This window comes from Xenopus tropicalis, chromosome 6, assembly GCF_000004195.4.
Source record: "Xenopus tropicalis strain Nigerian chromosome 6, UCB_Xtro_10.0, whole genome shotgun sequence".
In the NCBI taxonomy this organism is placed as follows: domain Eukaryota; kingdom Metazoa; phylum Chordata; class Amphibia; order Anura; family Pipidae; genus Xenopus; species Xenopus tropicalis.
Window position 1 is genome coordinate 17,903,868 of NC_030682.2, and position 17,761 is coordinate 17,921,628.

The following is a 17,761-nucleotide window of genomic DNA, read 5'->3' on the forward strand; positions in this document are numbered from 1 at the left end:
AGACACAGCATATGAATAATATGGAATTAATGTCGACCCCAAGGGAGAACCACTTGTCAGCTCATGCCAAGAAGTAGCCCAGTTTGCAGTTGAATCAAGAGAAAACCTGTCATTCACACAGCTCAGGCAGTGGTTGGCTCTGTCAAATCATCCACGTTTTGCTATTTCTAACTCACTATAAAGTCACTTTGATTATGAGTCAAAAAGACAGTGATTCTGAATATCTATATGGATTCATATGCCAACAGTGCTCTATAAAAATAGCAAAAAGCAAGAAGGGTGGAAATAACTTGGGGGCAAGAGTTATCCAGATGGGACAGTAACTATAGGAAGAGACAGAGCTGACCTTCCCCAAAGAAACTACCATTTAGCCTTGAGTTCATAAAGATCTTTAAAGAGATGGTGGGAATCATGGCAGACTATGGTGGGAATCATGGCAGACTATGGTGGGAATCATGGCAGACTATGGTGGGAATCATGGCAGACTATGGTGGGAATCATGGCAGACTATGGTGGGAATCATGGCAGACTATGGTGGGAATCATGGCAGACTATGGTGGGAATCACAGCAGACTATGGTGGGAATCACAGCAGACTATGGTGGGAATCATGGCAGACTATGGTGGGAATCATGGCAGACTATGGTGGGAATAACAGCAGACTATGGTGGGAATCATGGCAGACTATGGTGGGAATCATGGCAGACTATGGTGGGAATCATGGCAGACTATGGTGGGAATCATGGCAGACTATGGTGGGAATCATGCCAGACTATGGTGGGAATCATGGCAGACTATGGTGGGAATCACAGCAGACTATGGTGGGAATCACGGCAGACTATGGTGGTAATCATGGCAGACTATGGTGGGAATAACAGCAGACTATGGTGGGAATCATGGCAGACTATGGTGGGAATCATGGCAGACTATGGTGGGAATCATGGCAGACTATGGTGGGAATCATGGCAGACTATGGTGGGAATCATGCCAGACTATGATGGGAATCATGCCAGACTATGGTGGGAATCATGCCAGACTATGGTGGGAATCATGCCAGACTATAGTGGGAATCATGGCAGACTATGGTGGGACTCAAGGCAGACTATGGTGGGAATCATGGCAGACTATGGTGGGAATCATGGCAGACTATAGTGGGAATCATGGCAGACTATGGTGGGACTCAAGGCAGACTATGGTGGGAATCATGGCAGACTATGGTGGGAATCACGGCAGACTATGGTGGGAATCATGGCAGACTATAGTGGGAATCATGCCAGACTATAGTGGGAATCACGGCAGACTATGGTGGGACTCAAGGCAGACTATGGTGGGAATCATGGCAGACTATGGTGGGAATCATGGCAGACTATGGTGGGAATCATGGCAGACTATGGTGGGAATCACAGCAGACTATGGTGGGAATCACGGCAGACTATGGTGGGAATCATGCCAGACTATGGTGGGAATCATGGCAGACTATGGTGGGAATCATGCCAGACTATGGTGGGAATCATGCCAGACTATGGTTGGACTCATGGCAGACTATGGTGGGAATCATGGCAGACTATGGTCGGACTCATGGCAGACTATGGTGGGAATCATGCCAGACTATGGTTGGACTCATGGCAGACTATGGTTGGAATCACGGCAGACTATGGTGGGAATCACGGCAGACTATGGTGGGAATCACGGCAGACTATGGTGGGAATCATGGCAGACTATGGTGGGAATCATGGCAGACTATGGTGGGAATCATTTAATTTACGACTTGGAAATAAGAATTGAACGAAAACTCAAATTATCATGTGGCTTTAAAGGTTTTCCATGGGGATTAATTAGGAAGAAAGAGCTACACAACTATAACTAACTGACACTTTGTCAGGATATATTTACTTTCTCCACTGGGAAAAATGGGACTTTTCAGTGGCTGGAAAGAAGAAGCGCTCCCTCTGTTTCATGCCGAGGATATGGGCCAGCAGGGTAATTAAGGAAAAGTAGGTACTGGCTGCTTGTGTATCACATTCCCGCGGCCATTTATTATGTGCCTGTATGAGATATCAGCGGTGAGACTAATACTGCCTGCCTCCCATGGGAAGGGGATCAGCCGACACTACATATATTCATTTGCAATACATATTTTTAATTTCAGCACCTCTCTTGCCATTGGTTAGGGAATTTTTCCTTATCTTACCCTACATTACTTATAAGAAAGCAAATTAAAGCGATACTCCACCCAAACACAATGTAAGCTTTTTGAAAATAAAAGTAATATAATATGGTTTGGAACAGTTCCCTAAGACCGGCCCCCTGTAACAGTAGTTGACTGTCCTCAGCCTGCATCCTCCCAATCCCACAATTCCCTGCACACGTGATGTCAATAAGGAAAGAAACATCACAGTGCAATGCATTGTGGGTTATGTAGTTCCTGCATGTTGTGTGTAAGCTGTGGAGAAGTTGTTACAATTTGTAATATCAGTGTTTTAGTCCCTCCTCCCCTGCCAGGATTTCAAATAATGCAGAAAGAGAAGAACTGTTTTGCAGCTGGATTTCAGCATATAAAAATGATATTTATTCCTACTATTTGAAGAAACAGATTACAGTAGTAGGTATATTAGGGGTTTCTGTGTTGTCTATTCTGCATAGGGAGAAAACTGGTATAAACTTGCAAATAAACATTTCTAAATGATTAGTCTGATGTTGGTTTTGTATCACCTGAGAGTGGCTAAAAATCAGACGGTTGCATGGGGCACACTCCCACTTGGTGTGCCAAAATCACAGTGGGTACATGGGTAAGACTCATTGACAAATGCACAAACTGAGCACACAGGTAGGTAATTGGGCCTATACGGTATACATGTGCCTGCCTGGTAATTCCAGGGGGTTCATTTATATTGCATTGTGGGTCAAAACACAGCACATCCCGGTTGGGCAGTTTGTATGAATACAGTCAAAACCAACATCAATTAGTGGAGATTAGTGGGATTTCTCTTCCACTAACTGAGCGTTACATGTGCTTGGCACTAAATGATGACGTGGCCTTACTCACAGCAAGACCCTAATGGATTGGCTGAGCCACCACAGGCGTTCCTTCCCTCACCGAGTCTGAGCAGCCTTTGTATAGAATAACGCAACTTTGTGCAAAGAGAAGTGATAAGCCGATCTGTCCCGTTTAGCGAAACTGCTGAAAAGTTTGTGAAACACGACTTTTCCCTCACTTTTGTCACCGTGAATTTTTGCTGCAGTTTAGCAAAAAAAAATTGCCAATGACGAAATGCGGAATTGTGCTGTGAATCCATGCCTGGCTCAATTGCTTTTTATGTATCTATCTATCTATCTATCTATCATCTATCTATCATCTATCTATCTATCTATCTATCATCTATCTATCTAGCTATCCATACGTTCATCCATCTATCTATCTATCTATCTATTTATCTATCCATACGTTCATCTATCTATCTATCTATCTATTTATCTATCCATACGTTCATCTATCTATCTATCTATCTATCTATCTATTTATCATCTATCTATCTATCTATCTATCTAATTATTTATCATCTATCTATCTAGCTATCCATACGTTCATCTATCTATCTATCCATACGTTCATCTATCTATCTATCTATTTATCCATTCGTTCATCTATCTATCTATCTATCTATCTATCTATCTATCAATCATCTATCTATTATCTATCTATCTATCTATCTATCTATCTATCAATCTATCTATCATCTATCTATCTATCTATCTATCTATCTATCAATCTATCTATCATCTATCTATCTATCTATCTATCTATCTATCTATCTATCTATGAATACAGAAATCTTTAAAGAGCTCTGTAGTGTGCCAGGGATGGGAATACTTCTGAGGATGCACCTCAGTCAGAGGTCACTTCCTGTGTAACAGAGGAAGTTCCGCCCCTGACACTCTACAGAGCACAAAGCATACTCTACATACCTTAGAAGCATTTTTATCCCAATGCCGTAAATGCAGTGACCTTTGTAAAACTGCACGGTATAGGCACACACAGCCAATGAATTAAAAAAAAAGCAAAAATAATCCCTTTCTCAAGAAAAAGGAGAAAGTAGGTTTTTAAGACGCGGCTGTTTCTTTGGCGAGGCAGTAATTAAACCTAATTAATTAAAGCATCGAATCAAATGTAACGTGCTGTTGCAGATGGATAAGCAGAAGTTCTCTGCCTGCATTTATGGGAGGATTAGTGCCATGTGTAGGCAACGGCTCTGTCATTTAAATAGCTTGTGATAGATTGTTTAATTACCTTGAAAGCTCAGCAAGAGCATCCTCCTTCTAACTGCCATCCCACTGACCTATCTGCCCCCTGCTTTAACCCATGTGAAATGCAGCTGCCAGATTCATCCACCTGACTTCCCGCACCTTGTCTCCTGCTCAGAAATGAGAGTTCCATCTGATGGTTTAGCTTTGACTTTCAGGGGACAATTAAGGAGAAGATAATGACTTGGCAGAGCAAAGAGGGACCCCAAGATATGACGAGCGGTTACCCATTTAGAAACACTGCTCTTATCATGGTCATTTCATCAGTTATTCTTATTACGCTCATACAGATATGGGATTCCTTATCCGGAAACCCGTTATCCAGAAAGCTCCAAATTACGGAAAGCCTGTCTCCCATAGACTCAATTATAATCAAATAATTCACATTTTTAAAATTGATTTCCTTTTTCTCTGTAATAATAAAACAGTACCTGTACTTGATCCCAACTAAGATATAATTACCCCTTATTGGGGCAGAACAGCCCTATTGGGTTTATTTCATGGTTAAATGATTCCCTTTTCTCTGTAATAATAAAACAGTACCTGTACTTGATCCCAACTAAGATATAATTACCCCTTATTGGGGCAGAACAGCCCTATTGGGTTTATTTAATGGTTAAATGATTCCCTTTTCTCTGTAATAATAAAACAGTACCTGTACTTGATCCCAACTAAGATATAATTACCCCTTATTGGGGGCAGAACAGCCCTATTGGGTTTATTTAATGGTTAAATGATTCCCTTTTCTCTGTAATAATAAAACAGTACCTGTACTTGATCCCAACTAAGATATAATTACCCCTTATTGGGGGCAGAACAGCCCTATTGGGTTTATTTAATGGTTAAATGATTCCCTTTTCTCTGTAATAATAAAACAGTACCTGTACTTGATCCCAACTAAGATATAATTACCCCTTATTGGGGGCAGAACAATCCTATTGGGTTTAATTAATGTTTTATTGATTTTTTAGTAGACTTAAGGTATGAAGATCTAAATTACGGAAATACCCCTTATCTGGAAGACCCTTGGTCCTGAGCATTCTGGATAATGGGTCCTATACCTGTATTGGCAGATGCCCCATTTCTGTGCCGAATATGCCACTTTTACCTCCTCTTTTCCTCAGGGTGGATAGGATACTATCAATATCACATGTTTGCTTACAAACCATGTGTGGGTATTCTAAACAAATAGTAAAAATGGGGGAATTTGCATTCATTTTGAAGACTGTAGAGGACATTTGGGACCTCAAGTGCAGCTGCGCTCCTCCAATTTTCCCAGCAGTGAGTTGGGGCATTAAACCCTATTCTATGCACTTCCATATAGTTTCACTATAGTTTCTTGCCTTCGAGCACAGCTATTGACACAGGGGAACCCTAGAGGTACCCCCACATCCTGATCAGGCAGTAGCCCCAGGATTTCCATTGCATCTAGTATCAATGGGCACACTTATGCCTAAAGAACCGGGTGCAGACGCCACTCGCACACCAAGCAAAGGAAATGCCAGCAGGCTTCAGATCAATTGTGTCCAATTTATGATAAAGTGCGATTGCAGTTGTATTAGCGTTGGCAATTAGATGCAGTTGCAGCAGGCGCTGGAATTCTGGGGAAAAAAGGCTGCATTGTGGATAAAAAAAATGGCGATAAAATGGCACTTTGTTCACTGCACTCATGGTCGGAAATGAATTCTTTTGAAGCCCCTTTTTTGTCTTGACTCTTGTGTGCCTTTCCTTACATTTATGGGCTTCACGAGGCAAAAAAGTGACCCTGATAATCTAGACTTGAAGTTTAAGCCGTTTGGGGGTCAGGTTTCATTGCAGGCAAGACAATAACTGCAATCAGAATTTTTATAACGCAGTCATGAGCTTTTTTTTTGCAATCAAATCTTTCCGAAGAAATTGTTAATGGCACTTTAGCCTTATGTAGAGCTTCATATTCGAGGGAGGGGGGGGCATGGTCAGTAGGAATAAATCGGTGGATGTGTAGTAAAGCCAGCAACTAAATATCAGCCCGTAATACACTTTAGTGTAGAGCAATAAAAGAGCAATGAAAGTAATAAAAAGCAACAAGAGAATACAGAACATCATTTATGGAGGAGCCTCTAGGAAACACAGGAAAAAACTAAACAAATTAAAGTTTAAATTTAATGGTAAAGAATACAAAATAATGAAATAAAAGTAATTATTTGGGGCAGGTTTATGAAAGTCATTATCAAGTATTAACAGTTTAGTGCAAGCGTTAAAGCTCAGTGCTCTAACATCCTGTAGATAGTAAGCTCTTTGTGGCAGGGATCTCATTTGAACTGGGCTGGATATCAGCTAGGGAGCTTAACGACCAAGCAACTGGCAGTAGTATTAGCCATATACAGGCCCTTAACTAGTCAACTACCAGCAGCATCTGTAAACAAGGAGGTGGAGACAATTGAGTTAATATAGAGAAGATTATTAAAGCTGTTCTCAACAGTGTGCTCCAAAGGCCTCCAACAGCTCAAGGGGATAGTGAAGAGACTTATTAACACACAAACCAGGGTTCAAATCTGTAGTAGTTCTGACACAAGCTACACCTTCATAGGATTTAGAGCAAGTAACCTTGCCTGGTATTTAGATGTTTTCACTTATACATTATTCTGTTCAAACAGGTCATGTGGTATAACAATCAGCAAGTCTAAATGACATTATATGGTGCATCTTTTATAAAGCAAGTGATTAATCAGTAGGTAGACTGAACCCAATGCAAGAAGCCCATCACCCACAGCTTCACCCCACAGCATGTCCAACAAGCAACTCTTCAACAATCTGGCCGTCTCAGTTAGTACAGTATTAAACAATTATGGTGCAATGTATCTTTGTTTAATATAGGGCATATTCTGGTTAAGGGGCTCTTCTTAGGGTTCATAATGGTACATGTTAGAGAATTTATTTCAATGAAAAAAGATAAGATGATGATCTGTGCAAATAGATTGGTGCCATGGGTAAGTACCCACAGGCATATCAATAATTACAGAGAGGAACCATTGCTTTACTGGGGTTCTGTACAGAGCTTGGCTTTCAGTTGCGCTTATGGACCTTGTAGTAAATGTAACCCATGCCTAAAACAATTGGCAAGTAATATTCAGCAACCCTGGGCCTTTGAGTTTAGTTTGCAGGGTATAACATCTATCAAGAAAGTCTTTTATAAAAATTGCCTTGCTTATTATTATCATTATTAAGCTCCAACAAATAAAGTGCCTTCTAATTATTTCTCCCCTTCAGATGTGTGACTTTAGGCTTGATGATCAATTTACTATGCTGTATTCTTAAAAAGTTGACCAAAAGAATTAAACACCAGAGTGAATTAGTGAATTACAGCATAGCAAGACGTGTATAATGTGAAATGAGCCTGAATGCATGGCTGCCAACCAATCACAAGCTTTCTTTCACATCACAAGAGAAGATGACCTTAGGATCAGCTACACAATAGAGAAGGCAAAGATGCAATTTTAGGTCATGTTAAATCTAAACGCAAAGAACCTGTAAGATCCATGTACAAGTACAGGGCTGACCTACCATTATATGTTTTACATTTCTTGCTTTCTCATTGGAATTTGGGTAAGTGTGTGTAAGTGTAAGTGTGAATAAGTGTGCAAGTTTACTTTACTGTATCATTTCTTCTCCAAAAGTCCTTAACAATGAAACCCTCTTTTAGAGAATATGGAAATGATCATTTTCAACTCCAAGCCCTGTCTGACGTAGCCCCTAATTGTATGGGCGTCAAAGAGCACGTGTAGCTAAAAATGCTTCTAACCACTGGTGACGGTATGGTTGTGAAGGGCTACATAATAGGGCACGGGAACACAGCAGGAGCAGAGGAACACTGATCAACAGCAATTAAAGAAAACAATGTCGTCAAACAATCAGGGGTCAGACAAGACAATAGAGGCCCCAGCGCAGGAATTTGGCTTGGGTGCCTCCTCCTTTCATCATCTGTCAAATAATACAATAAATGCCACTACTCTTAGCCCCTTAAGGCTACAGGCCCCAGAGAGTTGAGAGTTCTGCCCCTGGAGACAATGCAGAATACAGTCCAATAAGGGACAGACAGTAAACAAGCCATGAAATTGACGGTGCCGGTATTTCCGCTAAGCTAAACATAATATATGAATGGTACTTTGCTTGACAGTGTAGCCATCAAGAGTGCTGAGATTTAAGCCTCACCACCCGGCAATATATGTTCTGAGTTGTGCCTAAAACAACAGCCGCTGCGGAAGCAACTACTGAACCGGAAAACAAGGTTTAGACATAAATCCGCCAGGATGAACCTGCTGAAATAGTGCAATGTACATTGTATAATAAATGCATGATAAGAGAAGGATAGAGCTTAATAATGGCTCCTATTACTGCACAGCGTTCTCCGTCGGCTATAAAGGGGAAAGTGCAGAGAGAGCAGTCACTTCGCTAACTTTCTTACTCTTTAAAAATAGTTGGCAGGGCAAAGACAGCATTGGCAATGGGCCAGGGCATTAGGAGGGCAGCATGGGGTGGTGGAGATAAAAGCACAAAGCACATATTATATTGTATGATACTGTATATACTGTATTTAGCAATTGCTACTTAAAGTATCCACCATCATTATAGTGACACCAAAGCAGAGCTACTGCCATATGAACAGAACAGCCCCTGGGACTTCGTACAATGTAATAGAAAAGTGCAATTATGTCACTGCCACCACAACTAATGACTTATGTCACTGCCACCACAACTAATGGACTTGATTAAACTAGATTGGGCATTTATATCAGAGCTGCGTCCAAAACCTTCACCCATAGGTGGAATGGATGCCCATCTCAGTCTCTCTACTCCACTCTCACTGTGCTCCTTGTTCTTCATATATTATTACAGGTATGGGACCCCTAATCCGGAAACCTGTTATCCAGAAAGCTCCGAATTACGGAAAGCCTGTCTCCCATAGACTCCATTTTATTCAAATAATTCAGAATTTTAAAACTGATTTCCTTTTTCTCTGTAGAAATAAAACAGTACCTTGTAATTGATCCCAACTAAGATATAATTACCCCTTATTGGGGCAGAACAGCCCTATTGGGTTTATTTAATGGTTAAATGATTCCCTTTTCTCTGTAATAATAAAACAGTACCTTGTAATTGATCCCGACTAAGATATAAATAATCCTTTTTGGATGCAAAAGAATCCTATTGGGTTTAATTAATATTTTTTTCATTTTTTAGTAGACTTAATGTATGGAGTTCCAAATTACGGAAAGACCCCTTATCCGGAATACCCTTGGTCCCGAGCATTCTGGATAACTGGTCCTATACCTGTATTAACATTTATTTATAAAGCGCCAACATATCCCACAGCGCTGTACAATAAGTGGGTTACATACATTGGACATACAGAGTAACATATAAAGCAATCAGTAACCGATACAAGAGATGAAGAGAGCCCTGCCCAAAAGAGCTTACAATCTACAAGAAGCATATATTCCAAATACGAGGTTAGAGCAGTCATCATGTTTTCAACTTTAGAGCAGCAATAGCAACAGGAACAGACTGACCTATCAGGAAACAATATTCATGTGACCCCTGGTTTCTGATACTTGTATATGAAATTACACCACCCACAGGCAGAACAGATGTCTACCTCGTTCTCTCTATTCTGCTTCCATTGGGCTCCTTCATACTTAATATACTCTGCTCAGTAAGAAGTCATGGCAGCTATCTGCTTGACAACAGCAATGGAGGCAGGGACCGGCTGACCTACCAGAAAACCCTGTAATGTCCAAGTAACCCCTGGAGTCTGATATTTGTATCTGAAAACATACTGAGTGATTTTCCTGTGTGCCGAGGGCAGGGCTTTCTTATTCTCCCATATCTGACCATGGAATGCCATTCAGCAGTGAGCATTGTGCAGCAATAGTACGGCTGGTTCTACACTGGGATACTTAAAACTGAAGTTAAGGGTCAAAACCCTATGAAGATTTGTAAATGACCCTCAAAGCTATTTAGATGACACCGTCAGATATCAAACCCAAAGCCATTTTCATGCAAGAGCTGCTCCAATTTTTTGCTCCAACAAATGCTCCACATCACCAAAATGGAGGAAATTAGTCCAGTCATTGCGCTCTACAGCAGTGTGGCCCTATCCATGCCCAGGTTGGCTTCTGGGCTTATTGGGGTAATTCCCAACCAAGTGTTCTACTTGTTTTTTTTATAATTTGTATGTATGTATATCTTTTATAAAGTGCTACTTATGTACGCAGCACAGTACAGTAGAATACATTAATACAAACAGGGGGTTATTAATAGTAATAGTTAATACAAAGTATTACAATAAATACAAATAAATAAAAGATATCTTGTATTTATTGTAATACTTTGTATTCATCTATTACTATCTTAATAATCCCCTGTTTGTATTAATATATTCTAGTTGCAATAAGGTAAGAGTCAAAGACACAAGAGGATGGAGGTCCCTGCCCCGTAGAGCTTACAATCTATATAATTTAGAGCAGCTACTGTATATCCAACTGATTATTCCGGACGCTGCTTGCTGACTAAGACTATTTTAGTCCAAACTGTGAGAGGTGCTTTATTCCATCATAAAACACAAAAAAACATTTTACTATTAGTCCCTGGAAACAGAGTTCTCTGCTTTGTTAGTATGAGGATACCTGCGGCTCCGGCTGATCTGAAGAAGCACAAATAAGTAGATAAAATAAGCTCCCTGTATAGCACAACCCTCGATCAATATGCCTCACCGAACTCTCCCGGAGAAATAAAAATGCATGCAAATCCAGCTTATAAACAGGGCATATTTTCTCTTTTTAACTAGGCTCTTCTTCAGCAAATATTGCTACACTAACACAAGAGTGTAAAACCCGCACGCGCTGATCCTTTGTACACACCAGCCAAACGGCGCTGAAGCAGAGACGTGGCTTAACCAAAATAAACAAATCACCGCGCCTGGGATATGAAAGTCAAACAAGTCTTGGGTGTATTGATATTGCTATTCATAAACACATTGTTTTTAATGGATTGGCTAAACCTAGAGAAATGAACACAGCAAAAAGCGTCGGAGATGCATAATAAATCCGAGCGCGCCACGGAATACAAATCTCCACACATCAAGGAAATAAATGTCATTTACTCAGCCGTTTCTGGGAGCCCAGCTAAGAGAATACACGGCCAGGGAAATTGGTTTTTGCGACACGAGGAACTTTAGGAGAAGAAATACAGCAGAATATTAGCTCCTCTATTGGATAAGCTCCACAATATGGTGTTGTACAGCTGTTCCCCCAGTGCGGTACTGCAGTTGAACTGGGAATCTGATGCACAATAGCTTATAGCTAGGGATGTAGCGAACCTCAAAAAAAAAAAAGCCAAAAAGCGTGAATATTCGCAAACTTTGCGAACCCCATAGACTTCAATGGGAAGGCGAACTTTAAAACCTAGAAAAGCCATTTCTGGCAAGGAAACGGATTTTAAAGTTGTTTAAAGGGTGCCACGACCTGGACAGTGACATGCAGGAGGGGGATCAAGGGCAAAAATTTCTCTGAAAAATACTTTGTTGACACAGCGTTGCATAAAACCGCAAAGGCAGCTGGCAGACCTAGCGGAAATATGCGGCGTTTTTTGCTATTTTGCACTATTAGCACCATGGAAACGGGATTTGCTTACACCAGTACTAGGCTGAAAAACGCCATGTGTGGCTTGTGCGGCGTTTTTAAGCTGAGAAAAAACGCAGCAGTGGGAAAAAAAACGCGGCGAACCCAAATTGCGAACATACGCGAAAAGTTTGCGAACTTCCGAACTTGTGGAACACCTGATGTTCGCGCGAAATAGTTCGCCGGCAAACAGTTCGCTACATCTCTACTTATAGCAAGGATTGACCAAGTATATAGAATACTGAATTGCAAATTCTTTCTTTGAGTTTTTATGTGAACTTAAAACTTTAGAGATTCCATTATGCCCTAGCCACACCCTATTAAACAAATAGCCATTTTCGCAGAATTTTTCATACGCTTGCGCGACTTTTTCGACACCCGTGCAACTTTTTCATATGCTTGTGCAACTTTTTCGACATTCGCGCGACTTTTTTGTACGCTTGCGTGACTTTTTCGACACCAGCGCGACTTTTTCGTATGCTTGCGCGTCTTTTTCAACACCTGCGCGACTTTTTCGACGACCGCCCAACTTTTTCGTATGCTTGCGTGAATAAAACAGAAAGGTTTTCCTGCTGTTTACAATCGTTCGGTACGAAAATTTTGTGACTTTCGGATCGCCAATACGATATTATCGTGACTAATATGATTATTTCGTAAGCATTTTCGTGATATTTGTGACCTTCAGAAATTTTTGTATCCAATCCGAATTTATCCCATTCGGGATTCAAACTCGTGTTTTAATGAATCAGCCCCTTAGTGTATAAACACTTTTCATTACAGGTACTTCAAAATGTGCTCTTCATACTTCAGTATAGGAATATATTGCGGCAAGTATTGTTCATGGTAATTTGACCATCTTTCAATCCATGCTACGCAATCCCAGCCCGATTAGTATAAATATTTTACATTACCTAGACAATAAGGTATAAGAAATGCATAATTTGCCCAGCTAAAATTTTCACGGCTAATTTAGCAGTGTTTTACGAATGTAGGTGAAAAATTGCTTTAAAAGATCAACGAGATCTTCCATTATACTGGGGGTGAACTGATGCAGAAATAATTGAGCCCTGGTGGAATTTAGTGCATACAGCGGTTCTCCAAAGTTTGTAAACCCTTTAAAACGTTCTATATTTTTATATGACTGTGACCTAAAATATCATCATCGTCCCATTAAGAAACCAAACCAAATAAAACAAAAGTGATTACATTTGGTAATAATTTGTATTTTTTTTTTTAAAAAATGAGCCAATAATATATCTGCTTGTGGCAACAGTAAGTGAATCCTTAAGATTATCATATAATTTGAAGGGGAAATAAGAGTCTTGTGGTTTCAGCCAATGGGATGACAATCAGGTGTGAGGGTGAGACTCTGTTTTATTTAAAGAAAGGGGATCCAGCAAAGCCTGAACACACACAACACATTTGTGGATCTGTATTATAACTTGTACTAAGGAGGAGTCTGAGGAACTCAGAAAAAGAGTTGTTGATGCCCATAAAGCTGTAAAAGGTTACTCTCTAAAGAGTTTGGACTCCACCAATCAACAGTCAGACAGACTGAATGTGTACAAATGGAGGAAATTCAAGACCATCGTCATCAAAAGTGGTTGAATAGTTCGAGAGGTTAGAAAGGAACCCAGGGTAACTTCTAAGCAACTGAAGGCCTGTCTCACATTGGGGAATGTTGATGTTCATGAGTCCCACCATCAGGAGAACACTGAATGGCAATGGTGTGTATGGCAGGGCAGCAAGGAGAAAGCCACTGATCTCCCCCAAAAATATACTGACCATCTACAGTTTGCTAGAGATCATGTGGACAAACAAAAGGGTATTGGAAGAATGTTTTGTGGATGGATGAAGCCAAAATAGAACTTTTTGGCTTAAATGAAGACTGCTATATTTGGTGAAATAAAAACACTGCATTCCAGCATAAGAACCATCCCTATGTTCTGGTTAGGATTTGGTTGCTGCATCTGGGCCTGAATGGCTTGCCATCATTGATGGAACAATGAATTTTGATCAATACCTGAGAATTCTAAAGGAAAATGTCAACATATCTGTCCATGAACTGAATCTCAAGAGACAGTGGGTCATGCAGCAAGACCACGATCCTAAACACACAAGTGGTTCTACCAAAGAATGGTTTAAGAAGAATAAAGTGAATGTTCTGGAATCACCAATTCAAATGGCTAATCCAATTGATATGTTGTGGAAAGACCTTAAGTGAGTGGTTCATGTGAGGAAACCCACCAACATCCAAGAGTAGAAGCTGTTCTGTATGGAGGAATGGGCAGTCGAAGTGCAGCACTGATCAACAGTTACTGCAAAAGTTTAGTTGCATTATTGCTGTACAAGGGGGTCACACCAAATACTGAGAGCACCATTTACCTTCTTTTGCCACATGCAGATATGTTATTGGATCTTTTTTTTCAGTAAATACATGATCAAATATAATCATTTTGGTTTAATTTGTTTGATTACGTTTTCTACGTTTTGAAAATCAGATGATGTTTCAGGTCACATTCATATGAAAATGTAGAACATTTTAGATGGTTCACAAACTTTCAAGCATCACTGTATATTAGCAAAAGTAATTTTCGATAGACATGCATTTGAGTAAAATGATAGACATAATGGGAATGGATGTGTACACAACTGAAAATGAGGTCCAAACCAACATTCCTTGATCTTCTGTATTATCAAGGAGTCATGGTGGTCTTGTGAAGCTGCTAATCCCTGGGGTACTTAAACCTAAACAATGGGTGGCCACAATGTATCTGGAGAGTTTTACTCATTCATTTAGTATTTAGCCCCAGCTTTCCCCTTTCTTTAACAGGTTTATTAACCACTGGCTTTGACTATTTCTAATATCTCTTGCAACAGAGCTTTAGCTGTGGATAAATGGGTCATCCCTTTAGCCCAACTGGCAGTAGAAGAAGTATTTTTACCGATGGTTCTATTTATGGATTTGGAGAAGTCCCTGCGGTCTAGGGCGCAGGTCAAACATTTACTGGCTACAGTCACACCTCTCCGCTACTTCCAAATCCCTAAGCATATACTTTATGCTCCTTGCAAAAGGCAGCAATTTACACTTTCGACTTCAACCTTTTAAAGAAGAGGATATTTTTCTGAAATGTCACATCATGCCCCTTCCATGTTGTGCAGGAATATTACTGCGAGTCTTGTGAAAAAAAAAAAAAGGACTATTTGAACTTAAAGTCCTCAGGCTCCCAGTGTCACAATGAAAATGTAATTGTTACATATGGAGTCACTTGTGCTCAAATATGTGTAACCTGACCAGTCATTCCCCTTTGGGAGCAGGGAAGCGATTGTGTGTCAATATGGGTTGCCATCTTTATTTCCGATGCTGTATTTATATAACCTTGTGAAATTTGGTGACAGTTTTTCTAACAGCTCAAGGCTGAGACGAGATCCGGTGTGTGTCTAATGTATAATTTGCAATTCCTGAACCATAGCACTCTCAAAAGACATAACTGAATCAGATGGACTACATGGAATGGAAACAAAAACTTCTACTATTGTCTACAACGTAATTCTAGGCTTCCCATATGGTGGGTATTTTCATTTTAAAATCTACAGCTGGAATGTCGTCAACGTATCTCCTAATAAAGGCATAGTTATAGAAACCTGTACCCTCTTTGACATTGCATAGCAACACATTTTGGTTCTCCAGCTGTACCAGTGCCTGAATGATCCTGAGATCTAGTTCAGCGGCAGATGGAAAGCCGTACGTTTATAAAACACTTAGTAAAATGTGCCATAACCTACAATATGTACTGAAGTTTGTAATATGTCCCAAGGGGTATTCTTGGACTCTTTCCAGCCCTTCACTTTATTAGAAATCCTCCTTTCAATATGTATAATCAGATTACTTTAATGGTAAGCTCATTAAATAGTAACCCTCCATTACAATTCTACAGAATGGGATCTAAATTTAGCTTTACTTAGTTCTTTTCACCAGCAATCCTTAATCCTTATAAGCAAAGGCCAGAGTATATTAAAATAAAATAAAGATAAAAATAGCATCTAATAAGTTTATGATTTAGGACTAGTGAATTTTTTTGCCAGGCATGGATTTGCAGTGAATTTTCGCATTTCGCGAATTGCTTAGCGAAACTTCCGTGAAAATTCGTGCCGCGTAAAAATTCGTTGCCCTGAATTTTTTTCATTTCGCAGCAAATTGGGCGCATCAGAAACAGGCGCGATCGCATCAAAATTGGGCGCAGTTGCATCAAGAGCGGGCGACAAAAAAATGAGTCACGAGCGACAGAAAATAGATGCGGGCGACAAAAAAGATGCAGGCGACAAAAAAAAAATCATGCAACAAATGCATTTCACAAATTCTCTGCCGTTTTGCGAATTTTCTTGCCGTTTCGCAAATTTTATGGCGGAGCGAAACGGGACACCCCTCGCTCACCCCTATTTAGGACATTTGGGATACAATAAAGCTTGTTAATGTTCAACCTGCCTTTTCTCAGGTCCTCAAATAATGTTTATGTATGTGTATGTAGGTAATATCACCTACTGTAAGTGGTTATTGGCCCTGGGTATATCTAAATCCTTGTGAAATACTTAGGCTGTGACGTGGGTGACGAAGCAACAAACACAGGGAATTTCCCTGCTTGTGTGCTGGTTGTTTAATCTGTCTATACTGGCCAATCAGATAGGGGGGTGGTTCTTTTCTGTACTCTACTGCACTTGCTTTGGCCCTTTTTTAATTATGTATGGGGCACAGTAATTCAGATTCTACAAATACTCCATCTCTACATCTTCCCGGAGTGAATTGGATTCTTTTAAATGGAAATGCCTGAATGGGCTGCCTAATATGCCTGTATTGTGGGAAATCATCTTCATATTGGGAGGGGGGAAATTCTATTGAAATCTAGGAATAAATAGACTTTGGAATATCAGTGACATCATGAAGATGTTGATTTATGACGATCAGCACAAAATCTATTGGGATTTTCCAAATATTGCTTTGAAATTCATCCTACAAATGCTATTCAACAGTATGGGGTCTTTGTACTGAAGGAATATTCTCATTGGACAGAAAGGGTGTAGCTGGTTTCATTCTAAAGACGTTATAGTATTGTTGGATTCAAAAGACTTTCATGCTCGGTGATGGTGAGAACTTTGTGCCACACACAATGGTTAAACTTAGCAGTAGGTGAGAGATGGGTACAGTCTGTTTCATTCGCTGAGTACAGTGAGAAGCTGAAAAAAGCAGTTAGCATTGTCTGCTTAAATACGCAGAATAGACTTATGAAGAAGAAGACAGGCAGTTCCAGCTAAAAAGGCTGAAATATTGTACAGATGTACATTAAAGTCATATATGTTCAGCCATTCAGCCACTAAGCTGGAGAACAGCAGAATTGATTGTTTATAAAAGAGGTCAATAAAGCTTTAGAGGGCTGACATTTATTTGCCTGTGCAGCTAAATCAATACCTAAAGCCAGAATATGTTCTCTTGCTTATGGAAAGATCTAGGATCACTTCAGCTCTCACTCAGCTGGGGTTTCTTATAGTGGTGCTGATGCCCACACTGGTTATGGAACGGTCTAAGTCTACGGTCTAAGGTCCCAAGCTAGCCTGGGATCACTGTTGGATTGGGCCTCCTAGGGACAACCATAGACCCTGACATTGACATTCTAGTCTCACAATAATTAGATGTAGACATTGATATATGTAATATGTATGATATAGACCAATGGTGCAAATAAGAAATGGAGGGTGAAAATAATGGTTGGGGCCACTGGGAGATACTCTGGTATTCTGGATGGCAAG

The 17,761-nt window shown here is 40.2% G+C and overlaps 1 protein-coding gene across 1 annotated transcript in view; it reads right to left on the reverse strand.

The window, feature by feature from the left end:
• Positions 1-17,761, reverse strand: part of ptprn2 (protein tyrosine phosphatase receptor type N2) — a 620,616-nt gene that overhangs the window by 70,553 nt on the left and 532,302 nt on the right. The gene's annotated exons all lie outside the window — the stretch shown is intronic.